Below are 25124 nucleotides of genomic sequence, written 5' to 3'. Positions count from 1 at the left end.
CGGGTGCTGGGCAAGTGCCCTTAGGTGGCTGATTCAACTCCAGCTGAAAGGAGAGATTCTTCTCCCTCCCCCTGGCTGCAGGCCCAGCCTTAGGACCAGGCGGCTGCTTTGGGTCTGTCCCCTCAGAGTTCGATGCTACAATTGACAAAATGGTTTTGGGTACCAGCTGCCAATCAAATGTCTTGGGCTGCGCAGGCCTTGAGTCATGGCAAGAGCTGGAGGGGAACAGTGAATGGCTTCACTTTGGAATGGGAACATGTTTTCTGGAAACATAAAGTAGAACAGTTTGAAAGGTGCTTTCAGGGAGGGCACTGTGGCTTAGTTGGCTAAAGCATTTGCCTTGTAGGCAGAAAATCCTGCGTTCAACTCCCAGTGGTGCCTTGTGGTGAGGTCAATGAGGTCAATGTGTCTCTTCTTTCCACCATATCCCAACACATGTATCTGGAGATGGTTTTACCTTTTGTTGAGTTTGCTGGTGTCCTCACAGTGGAAGTAGGATGGCAGCAAAGAGCAGGAGCAGTGTGTACTGGTGCAGGTGTCCTCTGGGTTTGATTTAGAGAGTCTTATCTAGACTTGCTTAATCAAACTCTGAGACATGGATTGCAGCAGACATCTCCACCTGAGTGAAGACATGGCCTAATGGTGCAATTAGTTAGATGCTGACCACGGCCACCCTGAGCCATTCTAGTGCTCCGGGCATGTGGCACTGCCCCCGGCTCACGGTGCATGTGCCACTCCACCCTGGGTGCACAGTGCATATACAGCCCCTCCCGTTCCATGCGTGGAGCTTGTGGTAGCAGGATGCTCTTGTGCTGCACAGCCTGGCCCTGCCACCACCACCTCTGGCGTGCAACCCAGGATCCCCTGGGGCAGGCCATGCAGAGCTCCACAGCTGCATGGGGAAGGGCACTGCTGACAGGTGCTGTGGAGGTTAATGCAGCCCCAGTCCCAGGGCAGCTACTGCAGCCTGCCTGGAGCCAGGCACCCAGTGCCTGCTGGCAGCTGCCCCACTAGCTCACCCCTTAATCCAGTCCTAATGCCAATAGTAACAGCCCCACTGCTGGTAACTCACAGAGGCCCTTGCTGCCCGAGGAAGAGGTGTGGGCAAAACACAGACCTCACTGTGAGCAGGATTTGAACCTGCGCAGGGAAACCCTATTGGATTTCTAGTCCAACGCCTTAACCACTCAGCCATCACAGCTCTGGGCAAAGTGGTGCCAGGGAAACTGGTAAATAATTCCAGTGCACAGCCCTAATGTCACCTGCCATAGAATTCACACAGCAAACCATTGCAACAGCTGTGCAGAGGAGTCCCGGCCGTTCTGCTCTTAGGCTGCCTTGGAGGTGAGTTCTGCTTCAAGGTCTTCCCTCCTCCTTCTTGGTCTTCCTTTCCCTTTTCCTTCCTCTTCTCTTCTCCCCCTTTCCTTCTTCTTGCTGGTCTCCTTCTTGGACCTCAGTTTATAAAGAGAAATTCAAGTACCGCTTAGTTCTACCTTAACCAATTATTTTAGTATAATTTCACTATCCAGTCGGCTAAGATCGAGCGCTTCCAGCCTCTCGGAGAGCCATGTCACAGGCACAAGCCCCCAGAGACCCCTCTGGCCCTTCCATAGACACATCGCAGGACCAAGCAAGTGACAGCAAGTGCCGGGTACTGTCATGGTCTGGGCCAGAGATAAAGCTGTGGTCCAAGGAGGAGTCTCTGCAGGCCCTGCAGTCCAGGCGGAGGAATGCAGATATTTATGGCTGAATGGCTGATGGCCTTGCAAAGAAAGGCCACCTCCCCCCACCCTAGCCCAAGTCAGAGCCAAGGTAAAGGAATTGTGACAGGGGTATGTGAGGACCCATGAGTGCAGCTCCCGCTCTAGGGAAGCACCACAGCGCTGTGCATACTGTGAGGAACTGGACCAAGTCCTGGGGGTTGGGGAACCCCTGTCTCCAGGGACAGTTGTGGAGTTTGGGATGGAGACACCTGGGCAGTAGCGGCTGCAGCTTCAGGACAACAACCCAGATGACCAGCAGCTCCAGGATAAGGAGAAGGAGGATTCCAGGAACGTCGTGACCCTCACCCTGGAACCGGTCCCCCAGATGGAGGAGGCCTCCCAAATATCTTTGGGCACCGGGGAGGGAACATCAGGTGAGTGCTGTGAGGCGGCAACACACACAGGGCAGGCGGGAGCACGGGATGATGTGCTATCGTGATGCATCATGCTGATCGTAGATTGGGGGACACCACACATGTCTGACCCCATAGAGGGCCGTTTCTCCCCCCCCCCCCACCATGTGTGCAAGGCACCACCTGCTCCTGCAGAAAGTGCTGCCAGTGACTAATTTCCTAACACTGGATGCAAGTAAGCAAGTGTAATGTAGCTCAGTGGTAGAGTGTTTGACTACAGGCAAAGTGGTTCCTGATTCAACTCCAAATGCCTTCTGAAAGGTTGGTCAACTTCATTGAAACCTTTGCATGGCCAGTTGCATCACATTTCTGCTGTACAGAGATTCCTAAAATTACTACAGACCCCTCATGTCATGTGTTCCTGTGTCAATGCATGTAAACTAGGCAAACCCATCTCAACTGAAACAAATTCAAATCTGCTGTGTGTCTGGTTTCTATTCCCATCAGTTCAGCAAGGGTGTGATCTGAAGGTCCTTGGTCTACCTGGGCTATGCTGTGCAGAAGAACAAGAATCACACCCAGTGGGGGAGGAATGGCTGCAATCAATCTTCTGGAGTTTGATTTAGCAAGTCCAACTAAGACTCACTATATCAAATTCAGAGGGTACCCCACCAGCTTCCAGTACTTCTGCTCTTTGCTCCCTTTGGGTTCCTGCAGTAGGGACATAGCCAGGCTCAACTGACAGAGGCCAACTCTCGCTACGTAGGGTATGTTTACACTTGCACCCTCTTTCCAAAAAGGGATGCAAATGTAAAGAGTGAAAACTGTAAATGAAGCCACCAGGGACACATACAATGGGCCTGCAGAAAAATGAAACAGCTGAGCACTTTGCAGAGAACAGGCCATCACCCTGCTGGGAGAGGCTCCATCATGCACAGACTCTGCGCAGGACCAGACTGCTGGGAGGAGGCTCTGGCCACGGACTTTCCTCCCCTCTCTGTTACCTCCTGCACCTGGGGCTGAAAGGGACGTGGGCTGCAGGCTGGTCCTGCCCAGCTGCTTTCCCCAGTGGGAGCAGAAAATGCTCATGGAAGGGCTCACACATTGTCCCCAATGCACTGGCCTGAGGGACTGAATTCTTGCTGCTCCTGGGTGCACCCAAATGCCCCTTCTGGGGGGGCAGGTTCCCCAGCTCACATCCCTCCTGTCACACAAAGCTTGCAAATGGGGTTGATTCTCCTCCATCTTCCCTTGCTTGCTGCTGCGCTAAAAGAAATCCTGAAACCAGCCCCATCTCCTGTCACCGGAGAGATGGCCCCGTGCTGGGATATGAGAAACCATCCCAGTGATGCTCCTTGCAGCCCAGGAGAAGAAGGGGGCTCTGGGTGGAAGGAAACCAAGTAAAACAGGTCCCAGTGGGCGTGAACTGGGCACCAGCTTGGCCCAGTTGAGTGAGGGAAGGTTGGTCCCATGGTGTCAAGGGCAGCGCTCAGGACTCTGCTGCTGCTGGCAGGGAAGAAGCTGGGAGGCAAGGTGCTGGCAGCAAGAGATTCCGGCTTCTCTTTCTCCTGGGTCTGCCGGCCACCAGCCACCTTGACCAACCCTCAAACCAGCTGGACTAGCCAGCCCACGTCACAGTGAGTCACTAGTGGCCCTGTCAGAGAAGAGCCATTGGCAGCTGCAGAGACGTCCCTGCAGCTGCCTGAGATGCCTCTCTTGAAAGGGCCACTGGTGAGCTGCATTTTCATAGGCTGGCTTGCTCAGTTGGTTAGCGTGTGGTGTTATTAATGCCAAGGTTATGGGTTCAAGCCCCATGCTGGCCACAGGGGTGTTTGGTTTGGTGACTTCCCTTCCTTTGGCTGCCTGCTAGAGACAGGGAAACAGAAACAAGCAAAAGGCTGAGAGCTTTGCAGGAAGCAGACCAGAGAGCTGGTAGGGGGAGGCTCCAATCTGCACAGCCCCAGTGGCTAAAAGGGCCTGGGCCTGGCTTCCTGTCCCCGAAAGCAGGGGACCTGATGACCAAATTCCTGCTGCTGCAGTGGCTACCTCAAGGCACCAGCTGGGGGCAGGCTCTGGAGCCCAAGCCACACGGGGAGACTCAATATGACCGGGAGGCCTGGAGCGTGTGTGCCCTGCACAGAGGCTGCTGCTGGGGGCCTGCTTCAGTGGCCCAGCAGCTCAAGTTCCCCTGAACCAGCTTCTCCCCCTGGAGCCACCCCCCAGCGCTGCTGAGATCCCTGACATGAGGCAGTGGGACCATCAGAGGAAGGTGCCAGCCTTAGCTCTTCCTCCCAGCCTCCCACCTCCCCTCCCAGGGTCTTTCCCCAGCCCCTCCCCAGTTCTACATTCCCCAAATAAAAACCAGAGAGTTTGTTCTTTCAACAGGGAAAAGTCCTGTTTGTGTTACCAGCAAGGGGAGGAGGGAGGAAAGTGGGAAGAGGGTGTGTAGGGGGGGGGATTGGTGTGTGTTGGGGGCGGGGAGGCACAGAGGGGCAATAAATGAGGAATGAGGAGTAATGTTAGTTAGTTGGAACCAAGGGGCTGGGTTTGAACTACTGCAGAAGAAAGGACTCTGCCCCTGGAGCTGCCCTGTCCGAGCCCTTAGGCTGGCACTTGGGAGGCCTTAGTCCAGGCAGTGCCCAGTGGAGCCCAGCAGGGGCAGAGGGAAGGGCTGGTACTTGGGGGTGGGGCCGGGGGCTGTTCTGAAATGCTGCAGGCGCCGTTAGACCCTTTTGTCCTTCCCTGTCTCACCCCAGCGCTGAGCAACACTCAGTGTCGGTCTGAGCATCCGTCCTGCTCTGGGACGTGTCTCTGTGGCAGGAACATGCCCACGCGGCTCTCGCAGTGAGGCCTCTCCCTGGCAGCACTGAGCAGTGAGAGCTGAGTGAAGGGGGAGGCAGGACCAGGGGGAGAAGGCTCCATGACTGTGTCAGAGGGAGGCTCTGCCCTGGCCAGTGGGGAATCGTTGCCTCTCCGAGGGGCCCAGGCCTGGTGGGGCATTTCCCCAGGTTACTGAGTGGGGGCTGGAGCCAGTTCTGGGTTGTCTCCCTCAACAACCAAACTGAACCAATGGATCTTGTGCAGACCTGACTGCTTCCTGTAGCGCTGCCCATGCAGGAGAGAGGAGGGGCAGTTTGAGTCACCCATCTCTGCCCCTTCTGAAAATGGCAGGTGCTGTCTTAGCAGTGAGGGAGAGGTGGGAAAGGGGCCCTGAGTTAACTTCTTGGGTCACAGCTGCTGTAACATGTAGCAAGGAGGTGAGAAAAATCACTAGGGACCTGTTATATGAACATTGAAGCTGCTTTCCCTGACTGGGAATTGAACCAAGACCACAGCAGTGAGAGTGCTGAACCCTAACCACTAGACCATCAGGGACACATGAAATGACAGTTTTTGCTCACCAACACTAACCATTTGCAGATCATTTTCTGTCCACTTCAGAATGCTGGGGGAGGGAGGGGGGTCCATTCTCCCTTGCCCAGAGGGGACAAGAACAGCCAAATAGAACATCAAAGCAGCCAGACTGGGCCAGGCCAGTTGTCCAACTAGCCCAGGATCCTGTCTCACAACAGCAGCCAATTTCATTGTCCGGAGGGAATCCTCAAAACAGACAGTTATTAAATGATCCCTCCTGTTGCCCATTCCCAGTTTCTAGAATACACCAGCTAGGGACACCTGCCCTGTCCATCCTGGTTAAATGCCATTGATTGACCTTTCCTGCATTCAATAATCCAGTTCTTTTTTGGACCTTCTTGTAGATTTCACCTTTGCAACATCCTCTGGCAAGGAGTTCCACTGGGTGCAAAAATGTTTCCTTTGTAACTTGGTTACTTACCAGTTTCATTCTATCACCCTGGTTCTTAAGTAGGTGAAAAAATAATTTCTTATTTGCTTTCTGCACCCCTGTCATCATTACATAAAACCCTGTCCTGTTGCCCCTTGCTTGTCCCTTTCCCAAGCTGAGAAGAAGAAGTTCCATGAACTCCTGGGAGCTGCTTTCCAAAGAAGAGGCATTTCCAGCAGAGAAGATGGCCAAGCCCAATCCCCCAACACAAAGCCCCAGGAAATACCAGTGGAGGATGGGAAAGTTCCCTCTCGGGCAGCGCTACAGAATGGATCCGGCTGGCCATCGGGCTGACTAACCCATCAACAGACGAGTCCCAGTGAGACTTCTCAGCCCAAGTGTAGAGACTATGGGGTCTTCCACTACCAGCCCAGTGGCAGAGGGGCAGCACCCTGAGGAGGCGGGTCCTGAGGCAGCGGAGACCTTTGAAGGGAACAGAAACAAGGGAGACGTGAGGTGAGAGGAAGGGGAACAAGTTGCCTCTTCTCAAGCGAGACGTGGTGGGAAACTGCCGGTTCCGGTGCAGACTCTTGCATTGTTGTTGTGGAATAACGGCCATTGTTCCAAAATAACTTTTGTGTGTGGACAAAACCTGCACAGCCCAAGAAATGTGATTGGCAGCTCCTCCCCACAATTATTTTGTCAATTGAAGTGCAGGGTTCTGAAGACATGGACCCAAGGTAAACACCTTTGTTGCTTTCTGCTAAGGCCACGCTGGAGGGAAAAGAAAGGCTCCTTCAAGCCAAAGTTGAACCAGCAACCTAAGGATCATTTGCCAAGCACACACTACAGTCCTCTACTCTGCCAGCTGAGCTATAAAAGGAGCCTGAGCAGCATTAATTTGTCCAGGTTGTCCCTTCTAAAAGTCTCAGGGGAACTGCTCTCCCAAGTAGATGGCATTGCTGATGAGGGGCAGAGGAGCACAGGGGCTGTCACAGGCACTTCACATGCAGACAGACCCCCTGAGTGAAACCTGAGCTAGATCCATCCATGTCACAGCAAAAAGAAGAAAGCTGGGTTCTTCTCATGTGTCTTCTTTGTTCCAGAGTCTCTAGGGGTGCGGCACCGAAACCTATTGTGCTGGCCGTAATGTTTTCCTTTATTTAAAATGAAGTTTGATCAACTAACATGAGACAGTTCAAACGCTTAATAGTTTAATGATTTAAATGAAACTTTTCTCCCCAGCTGCAGCCCTAGCAAAATGGCTGGGGTGTGATTATGTCATTAGTGGCGAGTGTCCATTAGTAACCAAGAGTCCATGGAAAGGTTTGGGGAGGGCAGGGGCTCAGCAAAGGGGTGGGGTTTTGGGGAAGGGACGGGATAGATCCTGGCTTGCCCTGACATTTAAAAGGTGCCCTTGGGGGCATGTGGCCCCCTGAGCAGCTTCTGATGTTCCCTGCGTGAGCCCCAGAACCAGCCCTGAGTGACAGGGATGAGGGGGAGCAGCTCACACATGCCAAGGGGCTACCCAGGGGCAGGACATGAGCCTGCAAGGCAGCAGTGACATCACAAGTAACTTTTTCAGCACCTCAGCTCATTGGCTGGGAGGCAGTGACCTCACAGAGGGTCCATGGCAACAGCCAGGTGGGACAGGCTGCAGGGCTGGGGCATCTCAGAGACCCCCATGGCCTGGCTGCCTGGAATCTCCTTTGTGAGGTTTCCCCTTGAGGGCAGAAGGGATTGAGGGTCCCAGGTGGGAGTGTCTCTGTGGAGATTTCCCCTTTCCCCAGGCTGCAGTGGGAGGGGCTGGGGCAGGCAGGGTTACAGGAGGGGCTGGCACTGAACTGAAGAGAGATCTGGGAGAAGCAAGAGGAAGGGCTGCAAACACCCGACAAGGATGGGATTTGAACCCATGCATGCACAGCACAACGGATTAGTAGTCCATTGCCTTAACCACTCGGCCACTCAGCCACCTCATTTGACTTGTAGGGTTTGTTTCAAACTACCCAAAGCCAGCACTGCCAGGAACCTTTGTGCCACTCGCGGGCTGGCCAAGGACACCCAGGGCTGGAAGGTTTTGGCTTTTCACAATGTCCCCTGGCCTGTTGTACAAAGCTCAGTGCCGGTAACAAACCCAAACACCCCTTGGCTACATCTACCCTGCAGGCTTCTTACACAAGAACTGTTTTGTGCAAGAGTGCTTGTGCAAAATGTCTTGTGCAAGAGCACATCCAAACTGCCATGTGCTTTTGTGCAAGAATGTCGGTGGCAGTGTGGACACTCTCTTGTGCAAGAAATCTCTGATGGCCATTTTAGCCATAGGGATTTCTTGCACGAAAAAACCCTGTTGCCCATTCATACTACAGGCAGTCCCCGGCTTACATGGATCCGACTTACATCGGATCCCTATTTACAAACTGGGTGAGGCAACACCTCACTAGCTGCATTCCCCACCCCAGCAGACCGCCAAGACGTGCTGTGGTCTCGCCGCCCGCGTCCTCCGCGGCGAGAAAAGCCACTCCGCATCTCCCTTGTCTGCTCCCCCCCCAGCAGACCAGGGAGACGCAGAGCGGCTTTTCTCAGCAGACACCTCAGCTTGAGAATAAAGGACTGAGGGAAGTGAGGTGTGGGAGAATAAAACTGAGCTCTGGAGAAATGTTTGGCTAGAGTTTCCCCTACAATATGTACCAGTTCCGACTTACATACAAATTCAGCTTAAGAACAAACCTACAGTCCCTATCTTGTACGTAACCCGGGGACTTCCTGTACCTTCTTCTGGAAGAGCTCTTGCACAAGAGGGTTTATTCCTCATGGGGAGAGGAATAACTCTTGCCCAAGAAGCCCTCTTTTCCTACGTTTTGCCGTCAATTTAGTTGCTCAGGAACGCGCATGCAGTGTAGATGCTTCTCAAGTTTTTGCGCAAGAACAGCCGTTCTTGAGCAAGAAGCCTGCAGCGTAGATGTAGTCCCTGGGAGCCCAGAGACGGGCTGTCTAGTCACAGTCTGGCTCGGCGCATGCTCTGCAATGGGAAGATGTCCACGGAGCAGGCAGATGGCAGCGGCACACGGCTCTGGTGGGCCCAGCATCCAGAGGAGCGTTTCCGATACGAGTGTTTACTGACAGTGTCCGTCTCTGGTCTGATTTCACAGTGTGGTGAGACACTGGCACCCACCAGCATGGATGGGGTGGCTGGAGGGAGTGGCTGGCGGGCGGCCGGTAGGAGCAGCGGCAAGTGGCCAACGGAGAGGGTGAGCCTCATTTGCATATCTAATGAGCCACCATTGTTGTGGAAGAGGCTCTTGCACCAGAAGGTGCAGGGGACAATCAGCGGGCGGAGGGTTATTTTTTCTCCCCCCTGGGCTGATGTGGCTAGAACTGAGGAGAAGAAAATCCTCTTCCCTTCTCCTCAGAAGATGAAAATTGCAGTTGGTTCTCTCTCTGGGTACATCTAGACTACCGCGTTTTGTCGACGGAAGTTTTGTCGACAGATACTGTCGACAAAACTTCCATCGACAAAGAGCGTCCAGACACATTGAGTTCTGTCGACAGAACTCCGTAGTCTGGACGCGATGTTACAGGCAATAACACGTTCTGTCGACAGAAGGTTTTATGCCTCGTAAAATGAGGTATAGCAGCGTCGACAAAACTGCTGAGTTCTGTCGACGTTATGTCGAGAGAACTCAGCGGTAGTGTAGATGCTGGTATAGTTTTGTCTACAAAAGTTCACTTTTGTCGACAAAACTTGGTAGTCTAGACACACCCTCTGGTTCTACTAAAGCTAGACCCCAGGACTAGACTTTTTCTTTCCTGAAGCCCTAATGAAAGCTGAGCCAATTGCTTGTAGACTGAGAATGTGAGTTAAAGAAGGGCATCACCCAGCTTGGGGTTTGAACCCATGACCCTGAGATTAAGAGTCTCATGGGCTACCCACTGAGCTAGCCAGGCTGTGTGCAAAATGTTTCCTAATATCCCATCACAGCATAACAGGAGCCAAGTGTTCTCCACTGCCTGACTTAAGGCTCTTTCTTGCCCCCAATGTGGGGTTCTGCTCTGTGGGAGCAGGTGGGAGAAGATGGGAGTGAATCCTCCTACTTCTCACGTGCAAAGGGAGCACTAACCCACGTGCAACTCTAGTGCTCTGGCCTCCAGCAGCTTTGTGCCCCACTAGGGTGGGTTATTTCAGAGACCAGGGAGGAAGAGGGAGGGGTCTCTGGATGTGCGGAGCCCCCTGGCTCTGCCTGCGAAAAGAAAGAACAAGGGCACAGGCAGAAACTTCAAATTCCACGTTGTGCGTCTTGACTTTTTCAATCTAAGGACTTTGAAGAAAGATTTCAAATATCTGCTCCAGTGGCGCAATGGGTCAGCGCACAGTACTTATAAGGCAGTACTTGTAGGAGACATGCTGAGGTTGTGAGTTCAAACCTCACCTGGAGCACTCACTTTTAGTCCCTGCTGGGTTGTCCCCTTGCAGTGGTTCCCAAACTTTTCAGCATCATTCCCCCCCTTTTTGATTTTTGAAAAACCCTCATGCCCCCCCCACAAAATAGAAGCAAAACTTGTTTTAGCAAAAAAGAAAAAAAATTGATTGGGGGAGGACTGGGTCACCTCTTCCCCCTCCCCTCGAATTTCTTCACACCCCCTCTCCCTCCTGCCCCGGGCTGGCCCCAGAGCTCAGGCCCTGGGAGTCTGATCAGCAAGTGAGACTCGCCCGTCAGTCAAGCTGCTTTCTTCCCGGCCACGTAGGAAGGGGCCACTGCAGGTGCACAACCCCCTGGCCTGCTCTGTCTGTGGAAAGGGGCCAGAGGACACACACTTGTCACTGGGGAACAGGGCGCATGGATCCCACTAGTTCCTGCAGAAAAAGAAACAGACTGAGCATTTTGCAGAGAACAGGCCAGAGCCCTTCTCCTGTCCCTGAAGTGATGGAAATGGGTCCGTTCCATGTGGGGAAAGAAGTGGGTGTGTCAGGAGGGGGATTTGTGCTCAAATCTCCCCACAGACCAGAACCCCCCATTACGGGCAAGAAAGAGCCTTGAGTTAGGCACTTGAGAACTCTCGGTTCCTGCTACCCTATGATGGCATATTAGGAAAGCTATTGCACTAGTCTGGTTAGCTCAGTTGGCAGCGCATGTGACTCTTAATTGCAGGGTCATGGGTTCAAGCCCCATGCTGGGCAATGCCCTTCCTTAATTCACATTCTCAGCCTACAAGCAATTCACTCTCAGCTTTCATCAGGGTTTTAGAAAGAAAAAGTCTAGTCATGGGATCCAGCTTTAGTAGAACCAGAGAGAAAACAAGCTGAAAGTTGCATCTTCTGAGGAGAAGGGAAGAGGATTTTCTTCTCCACATCAGCCCAGGGAGGAGAAAAAATAACCTTCCGCCTGCTGATTTTCCCCTGTCAGCTTCTGTAGCTTCACCTCCTTCCACAGCAGCTCCAGCTTTGAGCTACAAATCTCAAGGGGCTGGTGAGGAAATGAGGAGCTGGCAGCTCGGGTTAGTGGCTTCCCTGAGAACAAGAGGTAGAGTGTTCACAAGGTGCATTCCCCTCCCCTGCAGAGCAGGGTGTTAGAAGGACTGAGTAACAGAACAGTCAGACAAGTTCCACCAAAGCCAAAGTGTGTTTCTGTGGTGTAGTCATTTTCGCTGTTGCCTAACATGCAAAAGGTCCCTGGTTCAAAGACAAGCTCTGCTCTTATTTCTGCTCTCCTGGGTGCCCAGGTAAGTGCAGCTGCTTCTTACTAGCCTGTTCCTGAGCCCAACACCCACGTGACAGAGGAGTGACATCAGCTGAGAATGCCCCTTGCTGCCAGCCTGGGGAAGGGAGATGAATCAGGCCAGGCAGCTACTGGAGGCTTGTGGCTTGGCCTCCCGTGCCCTGGAAGGCTGGTGTATTGGGCAGGTTCTGCCTGCTGCCTCCCTTGTGTGACTTGCCCAGTGTAACAGGCCAAATGTCAGAAAAGCTTCTTCCAAAAAAAGCAGAAGAAAAAGCTGCACAAATTGGGTTTTGAAATTTGCGTAGGTTTTTGCAGAAGAGCAGTGCAAAGTAGACACAGCCTGAGTGTTGCTCAGCACTAGTAGGAGACAGGGAGGGACAAAACAGTCTAACAGCACCTGCAGCCTTTCAGAACCACCCTCAGCCCAGCCCCAAGAACCAGCCCTTCCCTCCACACTCACTGGGGTCTGCTGGGAACTGGGGTCTGCCTGGTCTGTAAAAGGTGCCCTGGAAATGAGAAAGCAGCTAAAGTGACTCTGGTGGGACTTGAACCCACAGCCTTTGAATATCTTGCTGGGCTCAGGTTAACCACTACAGCTTAGAAGTCCAACATGCTTTCCATTGCACCACAGAGCCTGTTTGCTGGTTGAGTCTGAAATCTCCACTCTCTGCTTTGCAGCATGGCAATTGCTGGGGGGGAAAGAAAGGGAGAGCCAAGTCCGTCTCTTTTGGGAGAGCAGGTAGGGGGCCACTGAGCCCCTGACCCTTAAAGTAAGGGATAAGAACTGAGCTGCAGTTGGAGAATGTGGGCATTGATCCCACTGCCTCTTGCATGCTAAGCAAGCGCTCTACCACTTGAGCTAATTCCCCTGCTGGGACAAAAAGAAAGCTCTCCTGCCACACGCACATTGTTCCAGAGCCCACAAGGTTCCTGCAGATGCCCAAGGCGTCTTTCGGAAAGGGCCACTTGTGATTTATTTCGAAGTAAGTGCTGTGTAGCCAGCCCCAAATTACAAAATAAGCTATTTCAAAATAGGCACATTGATTATTTTGAACTATGGGACGCACACCTAGTGAGTTAGAGCTGAACTCTGCCCCCAGCTCCCTGCTCCATCCACCCACCTACTGACTCCTCCTTGCCATAGGGCTGTTTGCATTGGCCTCTTCTCTCTGTAGCCAGGCTTCAGCCAGGACTGAGGCTCAGGGGAAACCTCACAAGGGAGATTCCAGGCAGCCAGGCCATGGGGGTCTCTGAGATGCCCCAGCCCTGCAGCCTGTCCCACCTGGCTGTTGCCAAGGTTGCTCTGTGAGGTCACTGCCTCCCAGCCAATGAGCTGAGGTTCTGCACAAGGCCCTTGTGACGTCACTGCTGCCTCCCAGGGCTCATGTCCTGCCCCTGGCCAGACCCTTGGCCTGTGTGAGCTGCTCCCCCTCTTCCAGGGCTGGTTCTGGGGTTCAAGCAGGGAACATCAGAGGCTGCTCAGGGGGCCACATTGCTAGGCCAGGGGCCCTCCTGTGGGGCTGTGAGTGTTGCTGTCCCTGCTGTACAGACAGGGCCATAGAGCCTCAGGAGGCTGTAGCCGTGGGAGACACTTCCCTGGTTTCGGGAGGGAGACGAGACGTCAAGGCCCATGACTCGGAGCCAGCTACTGATACCCATGGAAAGCTGATTTTCAGAGGGGTGTGATCAGTCCTTCCTGTGTATCTGGCTTCTTCACAGGGGCTTAATCAGGAGCTAAAAGTTGAAGAAGGGCCATTTAGAAGGGTGAATTTCTTTCCCTGGTAGTTTTTTCTGTGTGCTGCATGGGCCTAATGGACAAGGCACTGGCCTCCTGAATCAGGGATTGTGGGTTCAAGTCCCAGCTGGGGTGACAGTTTCCTTTCACTGACAAAGAGTTCCTCTGCTCTCTGAAGTAGTTGACAAGGGTGATGGGCAGTTGCTGTCTCCTTTTCTACAGAAACTGTTCAGACCCCTCACTAGCAAGTGCTGGTGTTAGGTGCAGATCTGGTTGCTAAAAGCCCAGGTATCCAAAGCCTGAATGAAGGGGCACATTTTGCTCTAGAAGGCCCAGGAGTGACAGACAGATGGAGGTGGCTGTAGCAGGGTCTGTCTGGAGACAAAGCGGAGCCTGAGGATGAGAAGGCCCATGAGAGGCAGAGACTCCAGAGCAGTCGGGGGCTAGTTATTTGGTCTGGCAAACTGACAGACAATCCCCAGGCCCTGAGCATGGTGCGGGCGAGGCCCATGGGGCAGTTTGCCTGGTGGGATTTGGGGGGTGAAGAAGCTGTGAAGCTCTGTGAGTGGATAAGGTCCCTGGCTGAGCTGCGCCACCTGCCGTGTGTGTGACTCAAACTGTCCCTCGTCCCCTTTTGTGTATCTGTTGCGCTTCCGGCGTCTTTCCTCAGGCACGTTCATCCGGCAAAGACCCCCCCCAGCGATCTTGTATCTTCCTTTGTGCAACTCAGCCGCAGACACTGCCAGGGCTGGAAGGAAATTGCTGCACTTTGGGAGTCAAAGGTGTTGTCTGGGACCATAAAGCAGTTTCACCCAGCACCTTGAGAAGGGCACCATGGCTCAGCTGGCTAAAGTGCTTGTTTTGTAAACAGAAGGTCCTGGGTTCTATGCCTGGTGGTGTCTTATTGCAGCCCGTGCTTGCATTTTCCTATGTCCTTCTGGGGCACAGAAGAGGCCTCCTCTGGCCACCCATGAAATTGAGGGTTCAGGAAAATGCTGATTGGGGAGGAGTGTTGGGAAGAAGGAAACCACAAGTGAGAAGCACCTGATGCCCACAGACCCTCACTCTCCAAGGCTGCAGGAGCTGCAGAGGTTGCACCCTCAGGCTCTCTGAGCACGGACACCCCCAGGGAATCACAAGGGTGTGTGGTGCTGGCTCTTCTGTCCCAGCAATTGCAGCCAGAGCCCTGCCTTGCTAGTGCCAGTCACAGCAGCCTCTGCACCTGCTCCAGGCTTGTGGTTTCCTTCTTCCCAACACTCCTCCCCAATCAGCCTTTTCCTGAACCAGCAGTTCCATGGGTGGCCAGGGGAGGCCTCTCCTGTGTCCCAGAAGCTGCCAGGCTCTGACTCTTGCCCCCTTGGTGCCCCCCTCTAAATTCTCTTTTAAATTGGTCTTTATGGTCCTGCTCAGGGCGTTTTTCTCCTCAGCAGCGCACAAGAGAGAAGCTGTTGCCACTGGCCCTTGAAGGCAAGATGAGTTTTGCCTGCCCCCGTCAGCCTGACTCCCTACTTGGCCCCATTCCTGCCTCTCTTCCTTGGCTGACCCAGTGACTGAAAGGCGCTGCAGCTGCTGCTGACAGGGAAGAAGCTGAGAGGCAAGGTGCTGGCAGCAAGAGATTCCAGCTGCCTCTTTGCCCTGGGTCTCAGTGCGCCATGCCAGCCGCCAGCCACCTTGACCAACCCTCAAACCAGCTGGATGAGCCAGCCCACATCACAGTGGCCCTGTCAGAGAAGAGCCATTGGCAGCTGCAGAGACAGCCCTTCAGCTGCTGGACGTGCCTTTCTAAAAGGGCTATTTGGAACCTATGTTTTGGTTGGCTGGCTAGCTCAGTTGGTTAGTGCATGGTACTAGCAAGGTCATGGGTTCAATCCTTGTGCTGGCCACAGATATATTTGCTGGGGTGACTGTTCTACCCCTGCCCCTCTACTTTAGCTGCATGCTTTGCACAGGGAAGCAGAAACAGGCAAAAGGCTGAGAGCTTTTCAGGAAACAGTCCAGAAAATTGGTAGGCGGAGGCTCCAGACTGAGTGCCTGAAAGGCCTTTGACCTGGCCGGCTTTCCCCAATAGCAGGGAAAACTCTTCTCTTCCCTCTATTGTGGGGCCACTCATGGGCCTGCTGGCTCAGCTGTTTAGAGCTTGATGCTAATAATGCCCAGGTCACGGGTACAAGCCCCATGCAGACCCTACAACAGCTGAATTAGTTTTGTTTGAGCTGCTCCCCATGAAAAGCGGTGAGAGGGAGCCCTTGGTTGTGGGACCCACTTGTGCCTGTTGCTCAGGGTTAAATAAGATCTCCCCCAGAAGGCTAGCTGTTCTCTTCCCACCTTGCATTGGCTGGGAATCAAATCAAGCAAGGGTCAGCAAACGCCAGGCACTGTCATTGTCTGGGCCACAGATACAGACCCTCTTGTGGTCTCTGCAGGCCATGTGGAGGAATGTGGACATTTATGGCCAAATGGCCAATGGTCTAGCAAAGAAAGGCCACCTTCCTCCTACCCCCGCATCCTAGAACAAGTCAGAGCCAAGGTCAAGGAATCACAGCAGAGGTATGTGAGGGAGGAACCACATTACTGTGCATGCTCTGGGAGAGGCTGAAGAGCTGTGAGAGGAAAGTGCACAACTGCAGGACCCATTTGTGCCTGCTTTTTCAGGGTTCAAGTAAAACCCCAGCAAGGAGTTTTGACGCTCCCTCTTTACATTGTATTGATTGGGAATCAAACCCAGATCAACTGCTTGGAAGGCAGCTATGCTCACCACTATACCACAAATGCCTACCTGTAAAGCTGCTGGGAAAATTAGTGAGGGAAGCCAATGTCTGCCATGAGGCTAGCCAGCAGCCAGAGGGTGCGTGTGTGGTTTGGGTAAAGCAGAACTTCTTGGCCATTAGGCACAGACCAGAAGTGGTGACGCTGGGGTAGTGGCTGCCCTGCACTCTCCGTGGTGTGAGGAGCTGGGCGGGAGAGGAGTCCCAGAGGTTGTTGGGTGGGAGAGTAGAGTTTATCAGACTTTGGGCTAAGTTCTAGAGCAGCCAAGGGAGAGGTGGGGAAGTGACTTCTGGAGACTCTGTGTGGCCCGGGGATGTGGACCAAGAGCTGTTCTTGTGTTTGTTGCTGTAAAGTGTTGTTTCTGGGCCCTTTGCCTTCCGGAGAGCCATGTCACAGGCACAAGCCCCCAGAGACCCCTTCAGGGACACATCACAGGCAGGGCCGGACCGAGCCATTCCGGTGCCCCGGGCTGACAGTTCAATTGCGCCCCGGGTTGGAGGAGGGCGCATGCATGTAGCTGGCGGTGGCAGGATGCATGTGCCTGGCCCAGCCCAGCTACCGCTGCTGGTGGGCAGCCTTAGGGCACCTGGGGCAGGCTGAGTTTGGCCATACAGGGCCCCGCAGCCATGGGGGGAGGGCGCTGCTGGCCAGCGCTGCAGGGGTTCACGTGGCCCCCGCCCCGGGTAGCCGCTGCAGGGTGGCTGCTGGGAGCTACTGCAGCCCACAATCCGGGAGCCGGGCACGCGGTGCCTGATGGCATCTATTAAGGCTAGCCCAGGCCTTAATCTGGCCCTGGTCACAGGACCAAGCAAGGGACAGAAACACTGGGCACTGTCAGTGTCTGGGCCAGAGATAAAGACCCTCTTGGAGCTGTGATCCGATGGGGAGTCTCTGCAGGCCCGGCAGTCCAGGAGGAGGAATGTGGACATTTGTGAACATATGAACATCAGAACGGCTGTACTGGGTCAGACCAAAGGTCCGTCTAGCCCAGTGTCCTGTCTGCCAACAGTGGCCAGTGCCAGGTGCCCTGGAAGGGGGTGGACTGAAGACAATGATCAAGCGATTTGTCTCCTGCCATCCTTCTCCAGCCTCTGACAAACACAGGCCAGGGACACCATTTCTACCCCCTGGCTACTAGCCTTTTAAGGACCTAACCTCCATGAAATTATCTAACATATGGCCCAATGGCTGATGGCCTTGCACAGAAAGGCCACCTCCCCCCCCCCTGCATCCTAGACCAAGTCAGACCCAAGGTCAACGAATTGCGGGAGGGGTATGTGAGGGCCCGTGAGGGCAGGTCCCGCTCTGGGGAAGCACCGCAGCACTGTGCATACTGTGAGGAACTGGACCGAATCCCGGGGTGTGGGGAGCCCCTGTCTCCAGGGATAGTTGTGGATTCTGGGATGGAGACACCTGGGCAGCAGCGGCTGCAGCTTCAGGATGACAACGCTGATGACCTGCAGCTCCAGGGGATGCAGGAGGACTCCCAAACGGCTTCAGGCAGCGGGGAGGGAACATGAGGTGAGTGCTGGGAGGTTGCAACACCCAGGACATGTCAACACTTGAAGTCTCCTTCAGGAGAGGGATGCAAATGGAGACATTCAAAATTGTAAATGAAACCGGGATTTAAATATCCCACGCTCTATTTGCATAATCGTGTCCGGGTGCTGTTTCAAAATACTTTATTATGAAATAAAAAACACTGTTTAGATGCAGTTATTTGGGGAGAAACCCTTCTTCTGAAATAACCCTTAAACACTCCCCTCTGGTCAGGACCTAACAGCAGTGTCAGCGTTTGCTAGTCGGGGCTCTGGACAGCACCTGCACAGAGGGAGATGGCAACTGCGGGACGCCCTGGCCAACTGTCCCAATGTCTCAAAGCAGAAAAGAAAACAAAAGAGGCCAATGCAAACAGCCCCCCTGGCAGCGAGGGAGTCAGCATGTCGGTGGCTGGGGCAGGGAGCTGGGGGCAGATTTTGACTCTAACTAGCTGGGTGACCTTGGCCCATTCAGTGAACCTCTCCCTGCCCCCATGGCCCTGTCTGTACAGCAGGGACAGCAACACTCACAGGCCCCGCAGGAGGGGGCTGGTTTAATGCTTCACCCCAGGGCCCAGCAATGAGCCCCCAAGCTTGCCCTGTGCGCTGGAAGCCAGGTTTGCTGTGTGAATTCTGTGGGGCTGGTGAGGTCAGGCCTGGCACTGGGATTATTTACCAGTTTCCCTGATCCTGGGACACTGCTGACTTCACAGCTGTGGTGGCCGAGTGGTTAAGGAGTTGGACTTGAAATCCTATAGGGTTTCCCTGCGCAGGTTCAAATCCTGCTCACAGCGAGGCCTGTGTTTTGGCCACACCCCTAACCAGGCAACAAGCTGCACAACCCCTGAGCCACTCTCCCTGTCCCCAGTCAATCCCTTTCTGCGCCTTCCGAGAGAGACACGGCGCATGGTGCCTCGTTATGGGTCCCTGGGCTCTAGGGAAATGCTCAGCTCCTGCAGCCTCTGCCCATGGCTCAGCCCTACCCTTGGGGGCTGCCCTGCTCCAGTGTGTGATAGGAGTTGAGTGAGAGGATGGAGCGTCTGGGCCTGCCCCCAAAGGTCCATCCATGAAGGGCAGAAATGTTGGGGATATGATGTGGGTCACTCCTCCCGAGGCGCACAGCCCCCCCCCCCCCCCGTGTTGGGAGCAAAGGGTCTAGAGAAGTATTGGGGGGGGGGGGTCTTGTTCCCTGCTCTTGCTCTGCCTTGGGCAAAGAATTAGTAACAGAATATTTGTCCAAGTTTATGTACAGAAAAAAACTGACAAGCATGTTTCTGTGGGGTGGTGGTTATCGTGGTTATCGTGTTTGCTTAATGTGCAAAAGGCTCCTGGTTCAAAGCCAAGCAAAAAGTGGGAACAGGGGGTTCTGCTCCTATTTGTGGCTCCCCAGGTAAACACAGCCCCTGCTGCTTGGGATAAGTCCAACTCCCAGGTTGAGTAAAGCAAGGAACAACAGGAGCCCTGTTCTAGAAAGGGAGGGGCCAGTGTGTGTGAGTGCATGGCCCAGACAGACAGCCCCAGGGTGCAAGGGCAGAGCTTCTGGACATCTCTAGTGGCCCTGAGGGGGGGAGACATGGGTGTTAGCAACATGCTCATGTGGTGCCATGTTCCAGCACTGCCAACAGGGAGTGTTTTTTGTGGTGTCACCTGATTCCCCCCAACTGTAGCCCTTGTACCTGCCCTGTGGCAGGATAGAGACCCAGGGCCAAGAGAAAGCAGGAAGAGCCCCAGGATGCAGCTCATCTCCCCTTTTCTCCTGCAGTGCAGGTTGTGATAACAGCTCTAAGCAAAACCATCAACTTGAAGTAATTAGCCCCTATGGGAGCATGCCAAAGGCTGGATTTGAACCAGGGACCTTTAGATCTTCAGTCTAACGCTCTCCCCACTGAGCTACTTTGGCTATGATAAGAGCCCTGTGTGGCCTGTAATTCTGTGTCTAGGATGTTTGGCCGCATGTCGTCATGCCCTGCCCAGGAAGGCCAGACTGGCCTTTCCGCAGCGCCCCTCCCCCCCAGCCCAGAGCCAAGGTTCCCTCTAAGCCAGGCCTGGGCAATACAGGCCAGCGGGCTGGATCCAGCCCATGAAGCCACCCAACATGGCAGCAAGAAGCCTCAGGCAGATTCCCTGCTCGCCCTGCCCCCACGCACAGCTGAGAGAAGGGGCTGCTGGGCCCTTTGTGTCTCTCAGCTGCAGAGGAAAAGGCTTCAGGCCTGGTCCCTGCTCCCAGCTTGTTTGTGGCCAATGGGAGCTGCCTGCTTGAAGCCCTGGCCAGTCCCCACAAGCTCTTATTCACCCAGGCGTGTGACCTGTACCCCCTGCGCAGGGAAGGGGCTGCCTGAGAAATGTGCTTGGCTGCTGGGAGTGTCTCCCAGCCAGAGCCTGCCTCCGGCACCCCAGCCCCTCCCTTCCCTCAGCCCACTGGCCCTCCCTGTGATGGAAAAGGGCAAAGACCAGGCAGGTTTCATGAATACAGATAAGGCTGGTTTCCCTGACTGGGAATCGAACCCAGGCCACAGCAGTGAGCTAAATCACTAGACCACCAGAGAGACAAACACCTGAAGTGTTTCCTGAGAAAAGGGGATGCTGGGAAATTAGTGTCCCTGGTCCCTGCCCAATCCCATTTCTGGCCATGGGAAGCACCATCCCCCCTCCACTCAGGCTCTTATTCACCAACCCACATGGCCCCTGCAGCCTGTGTGGGGGCAAGGAAGTAGCTGCCTGAGAAATGTGCTGGGCTGCTGGCCGGGAGTGAGCCAGGTAAGTCTCCCAGCCAGAGCCTGCCTCTGGCACCCCAGCCCCTCCCTTCCCTCAATCCACTGGTACCCCATGTAAACCAAACCCTCTGCCCCCATCCTGAACCCTCACCCCTCCCAGATCCTGCACCCCAATCCTCTGCCCCAGGTCACAACCCAGCCTCCTGCAACTGTTCCTGCACCCCAGTCCTCTGCCCCAAGCTCCTGTCTGCACCAACCTGCATCCCAGACCCCCTCCTCCTCCATTAATAGCATGGAAAAGTGCAGCCCTGGGAGTGGTTCCCCATCAAAAGTCATTGCCCAGGCCAGCCCTAACCTGTGCAGCAACCCAGCCCCCCCCCCCAACTGCTTAATGAGCCCTGCCCTGCCAGGGGCTCAGGACTCTACCCATGGAGCTGCCATGTCTTCTCCAGAGCCCTTAGGCTGGCACCGGGGAAGACTGAGTCCAGACAGTGCCCAGCAGAGTCCAGCAAGGGCAGAGGGAAGAGCTGGGATGTGGTGGTGGGGCCAGGGGTTGTTCTGAAAGGCTGCAGGCGCCGTTAGACCCTTTTTTCCTTCCCTGTCTCACCCCAGCGCTGAGCAACACTCAGTGTCGGTCTGAGCATCCGTCCTGCTCTGGGACGTGTCTCTGTGGCAGGAACCTGCCCAGGAGGCTCTCGCAGTGAGGCCCCTCCCTGGCAGCACCGAGCAGTGAGAGCTGAGTGAAGGGGGAGGCAGGACCAGGGGGAGAAGGCTCCATGACTGTGTGAGAGGGAGGCTCTGCCCTGGCCAGTGGGGAATCGTTGCCTCTCCGAGGGGCCCAGGCCTGGTGGGTCATTTCCCCAGGTTACTGAGTGGGGGCTGGAGCCAGTTCTGTGTTGTCGCCTTCAACAACCAAACTGAACCAATGGATCTTGTGCCGACCTGACTGCGCTGGGCTAGTGCTGTGTGTGCCACAGAGCTTCCTGCAGGGCTGCCCACATGGGAGAGGGGAGGGGCAGTTTGAGTCACCAGCTCTGCCCTTCTGAAGGGCTTGTGAAAATGGCAGGTGCTGTCTTGGCAGTGAGGGAGAGGCTGGAAAGGGGCCCTGAGTGAACCTCTTGGGTCACAGCTGCTGTAACAATGAGGTAAGATGAATGACTTGGCAGATGTAAAGTGAAGCTAGTTTCTCTGACTGGGAATTGGACCCAGGCCTCATCAGTGAAAGTGCTGAATCCTAACCACTAGACCATCAGGGACACCTGCACATGGGGTCTTTCCTTACCTGCACTAGCCTTTCACAGGCCACTTTCTCTCCCCTTCAGGACACGGGTCCATTTTCCATTGTCCAGAGGGGACAAGAACAGAAACCAAACAGAACATCAGAACAGCCAGACTGGGCCACGCCAGTTGCCCAACTAGCCCAGGATCCTGTCTCACGACAGCAGCCGATTCCATTGCCCAGTGGGAATCCTCAGAACAGACAATTAAGTGATGCCTCCTGTCGCCCATTCCTAGCTTCTAGAATACACCAGCTAGGGACACCTGCCCTGTCCATCCTGGTTAAATGCCATTGATTGACCTTTCCTGCATTCAATTATCCAGTTCTGTTTTGGACCTTCTTGTAGATTTCACCTTCACAACATCTTCTGGCAAGAAGTTCCACTGGGTGCAAAAATGCTCCCTTTTGATTCACTTTTAATTTGGTTACTTGCCAGTTTCATTCTGTCACCCAGGATCTTGAGTAGGAGAATAAAAATTCTTATTTGCTTTCTGCACCCCTGTCATCATTACATAAAACTCTCTCCCATCGCACCTTAGTCATCCCTTTCCCAAGCTAAGAAGAAGAAGTTCCATGAACTCCTGGGAGCTGCTGTTCCAAAGAAGAGGCATTTCCCGTGGAAAAGATGGCCAAGCCCAATGCCCTACTCAGAGCCCCAGAAAATACCAATGGATACTGGGCACTTGTAAAGCTCCCTCTCGGGCAGCGCTACGGAATGGATCCGGCTGGCCATCGGGCTGACTAACCCATCAACAGACGAGTCCCCGTGAGACTTCTCAGCCCAAGTGCAGAGACTGTGGAGTCTCCCGCTCCCAGCCCAGGGGCAGAGGGGCAGCGCCCTGAGGAGGTGGGTCCCGAGGCAGCGGAGACCTTTGAATGTAGCGGAGACGTAAGGTCAGAAGGAAGGAGAACAAGTCACCTCTTCCCAGGTGAGATGTGGTGGGAAACTACCAGATCCGGTGCAAGCTGAGCTCCAAGGGATGGTTCCTCCTTGCAGGTCCCGGCTTGAGAAGCACCAAGGAGTGCTGTGCATGTGCATGTCCAGAAGGAACATGAATGAAGGAGCAAGAACATGGGAGGGTGTCAAAGCAAGACCCGGAGAGAGGCGGGGGAGCAGGGCAGGGGCTGGGTGGGAAGAAAGGTCTCATATGACCTTACCTGGGGCCTGGCAGCTAAACAGGAGGGAACCCAGCAGCCGGGGTCAGGGGGGACAGAGGCACTTACTTGTGCCGGGTGAATCCTCTGCTCTGGTGGGAGCAGCAGCAGGGTGGGTGGGTGCGGGGGTAGGGGCTCCCCATTCCCCCTGGGACAGAGGCCCCTGTGGAAGCTCTGTGGGGGCGGGACAGGCTGTGCTGGAAGAGGCTGGGGGTGGGTGACTGAGTGGGGTGGGGATTGAAGAACAGGACCCAGAAGCCCTGATGCTGAAGCTCACCCTCAGATCAGACCCTGACGGATCAGACTAAAGTGCCTCAAAGGAGCTACAGCCCCACAGCCTGGCCTAGGGATGGCTCAGCCAGTGGGTTAGAAGCACCGGGACACAGAGAGACTCAGGAGCTGCTCAGAGACAAGCACTGGCGAGAAGCAGAACAATTCCCCGAGCAGACGATTGGTTCTGGCTCGTTTGCTGGGACTTAAGGAGAACAACAAAGTCCTGAGTCTCCTCCCTGTGACTGGCCCCTGCTCAGCCAATCAGAACTGGGACTAGAACTGGAAGGTTATGTCCACACTGATGGGCTACGTCTACACTGGCGGGTTATTGTGCAAGAAGGGCCGTTCTTCCGCAGAGTATCCACACTGCCCACTCGCTCTTGTGCAAGAAGTTTTACTGTAAAAGTGTGGTACGAAAGGGCTTCTTGTGCAAGAGCTACTCTCTTTTCTAACAGGTGTAAGTCCTCTTGCACAAGAGCTCTTGCACAAGAGGGCAGTGTGGACACGGGACAGGTGTTTCTTGTGCAAGAAAGCCCAATGGCTAAAATGGCCATCAGAGCTTTCTTGCATAAGAGAGCGTCCACACTGCCATGGATGCTCTTGAGCAAAAGCACATCTCGCACATGGCAGGGGGGACGTGTTCTTGCGCAACATGCCGCCATTGCAGACATAGCCAAAGGGACTTTCAGAGATGAAGTCCAGTCCCCTTCCTCACAGCAGAACAAAGCACCATCCAGATGGATGTCTGTCCAAAACAAGAAGCTACCAGGAGTGGGGTTTGAACCCACGCAGACACACATCTATTGGATCTTAAGTCCAACACCTTAACCACTCGGCCATCCTGGTGATGAAAAAAAGGCAGAGGTGCAAGTTCTCTCCCCAAATAGCCCAGGGGCTCGCTCTCAGAGTATCTGCCCATCCCATCCCTGTGCCAGGGCTTCCCACCGAAAGGGTGAAAGAGACTCCCCCTCCCCCGCCGTGAGGAGGGAAGCAGGGAAAAGGGAAACTAAACAAGATAAAACCCAACGTCCCCAGGGATTCCGAGGGACAAAGGCCTGGTGGGGAAAATACCCCCCCCCCCCTTCACCTAGGCTATGTCTACACTCCCAGCTTCTTGCACAAGAAATATGCAAATGAGGTTAAGCGTGGAATATCATGGAGCCTCATTTGCATACCTAATAAGCTGCCATTTTTGCAGAAGATGCTCTTGCTCCAGAAGGAGCTGTCTACACTGCCCCTTCTTGTGCAAGAAAACCCCTCTTGTGCAATGCCGCTATTCCTGAACATTATCGTCGTAGAACAATTGCACAAGAGAGTTTTTGTTGTGCAAGAAGGGGCAGTGTAGACGCTCCCCCTGGCTCAAGAGTCTCTTCTGCAAACATGGTGGCTCATTAGGTATGCAAATGAGGCTCAGCGATATTTGACGCTTAGCCTCATTTGCATATTTCTCATGAAAGAATCTGTGAGTGTAGACACAGCCCTAGTGTTTTCCCTGCCTTTCATTCGGCCAGCCCCCATGGATCAGGCCAGTGTTTCCAAATCATTTTTTATACCATGGACAGCCAAACCCATTCACAAACTTTTGCCAGACTGGTAACATATTTACATATCTGCATATCCATTATGCAAATAACAAATCTGCAAATATGGAAATAAACCATTACCAGTCCCTAACAGATCAGTGTTTGCAGATATCTACACTTAAAAATTCACAGAAACAATTCCCCTCAGGCTGCTGGAGGGGGCAGCTCCTCCCCCAGCGGGACTGGTGCCTGCAGAGGGAGGGGCGCAGGGAGACGCACCCACAGAGGCAGGGGGCATTTGGGACACCCTGGTTATAAACTTCAGAAATGTTGTTGGGGCAGAGAAGTTGGTGCCCCCAAGTGCCACCACCAGTCACCTCTGCCCCCCCTCCTGCCCGATGGGGGTGGGGGAGTTGCCGTTGCCCCCTTTCACTTTCTATGACCCCCCCGAGTTTCCCTCCATTGCACCCCTGCTCCCAGCCACCTCATGCCTGGCATGATCCCCCCAACCTCCCTTCATCACCTCC

General features: G+C 54.3%; 9 non-coding genes across 9 annotated transcripts; 2 read left to right on the top strand and 7 right to left on the bottom strand.

The window, feature by feature from the left end:
- Positions 1 to 1119: 1119 nt before the first annotated feature.
- TRNAS-AGA (transfer RNA serine (anticodon AGA)) lies at positions 1120 to 1201 on the bottom strand. The gene has a single exon. It is a non-coding gene; the product is annotated as a tRNA-Ser (tRNA).
- A 4218-nt stretch (positions 1202 to 5419) lies between these two features.
- On the bottom strand, positions 5420 to 5491 carry TRNAE-CUC (transfer RNA glutamic acid (anticodon CUC)). Its single transcript has one exon. It is a non-coding gene; the product is annotated as a tRNA-Glu (tRNA).
- Positions 5492 to 7789: 2298 nt separating this feature from the next.
- Positions 7790 to 7871, bottom strand: TRNAS-ACU (transfer RNA serine (anticodon ACU)). Its single transcript has one exon. It is a non-coding gene; the product is annotated as a tRNA-Ser (tRNA).
- Positions 7872 to 10241: 2370 nt separating this feature from the next.
- TRNAI-UAU (transfer RNA isoleucine (anticodon UAU)) lies at positions 10242 to 10335 on the top strand. The gene is made up of 2 exons: positions 10242 to 10279; positions 10300 to 10335. It is a non-coding gene; the product is annotated as a tRNA-Ile (tRNA).
- A 1809-nt stretch (positions 10336 to 12144) lies between these two features.
- TRNAR-UCU (transfer RNA arginine (anticodon UCU)) lies at positions 12145 to 12249 on the bottom strand. Its single transcript has 2 exons — positions 12213 to 12249; positions 12145 to 12180 (listed from the first exon to the last, which is right to left on the bottom strand). It is a non-coding gene; the product is annotated as a tRNA-Arg (tRNA).
- Positions 12250 to 12410: 161 nt separating this feature from the next.
- Positions 12411 to 12483, bottom strand: TRNAA-AGC (transfer RNA alanine (anticodon AGC)). Its single transcript has one exon. It is a non-coding gene; the product is annotated as a tRNA-Ala (tRNA).
- A 5882-nt stretch (positions 12484 to 18365) lies between these two features.
- TRNAS-UGA (transfer RNA serine (anticodon UGA)) lies at positions 18366 to 18447 on the top strand. The gene has a single exon. It is a non-coding gene; the product is annotated as a tRNA-Ser (tRNA).
- A 1033-nt stretch (positions 18448 to 19480) lies between these two features.
- On the bottom strand, positions 19481 to 19553 carry TRNAF-GAA (transfer RNA phenylalanine (anticodon GAA)). The gene has a single exon. It is a non-coding gene; the product is annotated as a tRNA-Phe (tRNA).
- A 4284-nt stretch (positions 19554 to 23837) lies between these two features.
- TRNAL-UAA (transfer RNA leucine (anticodon UAA)) lies at positions 23838 to 23920 on the bottom strand. Its single transcript has one exon. It is a non-coding gene; the product is annotated as a tRNA-Leu (tRNA).
- Positions 23921 to 25124: the final 1204 nt, after the last annotated feature.

This window comes from Pelodiscus sinensis, chromosome 26, assembly GCF_049634645.1.
Source record: "Pelodiscus sinensis isolate JC-2024 chromosome 26, ASM4963464v1, whole genome shotgun sequence".
Classification (NCBI taxonomy): Eukaryota; Metazoa; Chordata; order Testudines; family Trionychidae; genus Pelodiscus; species Pelodiscus sinensis.
This window is presented reverse-complemented; position numbering and strand designations above follow the sequence as displayed.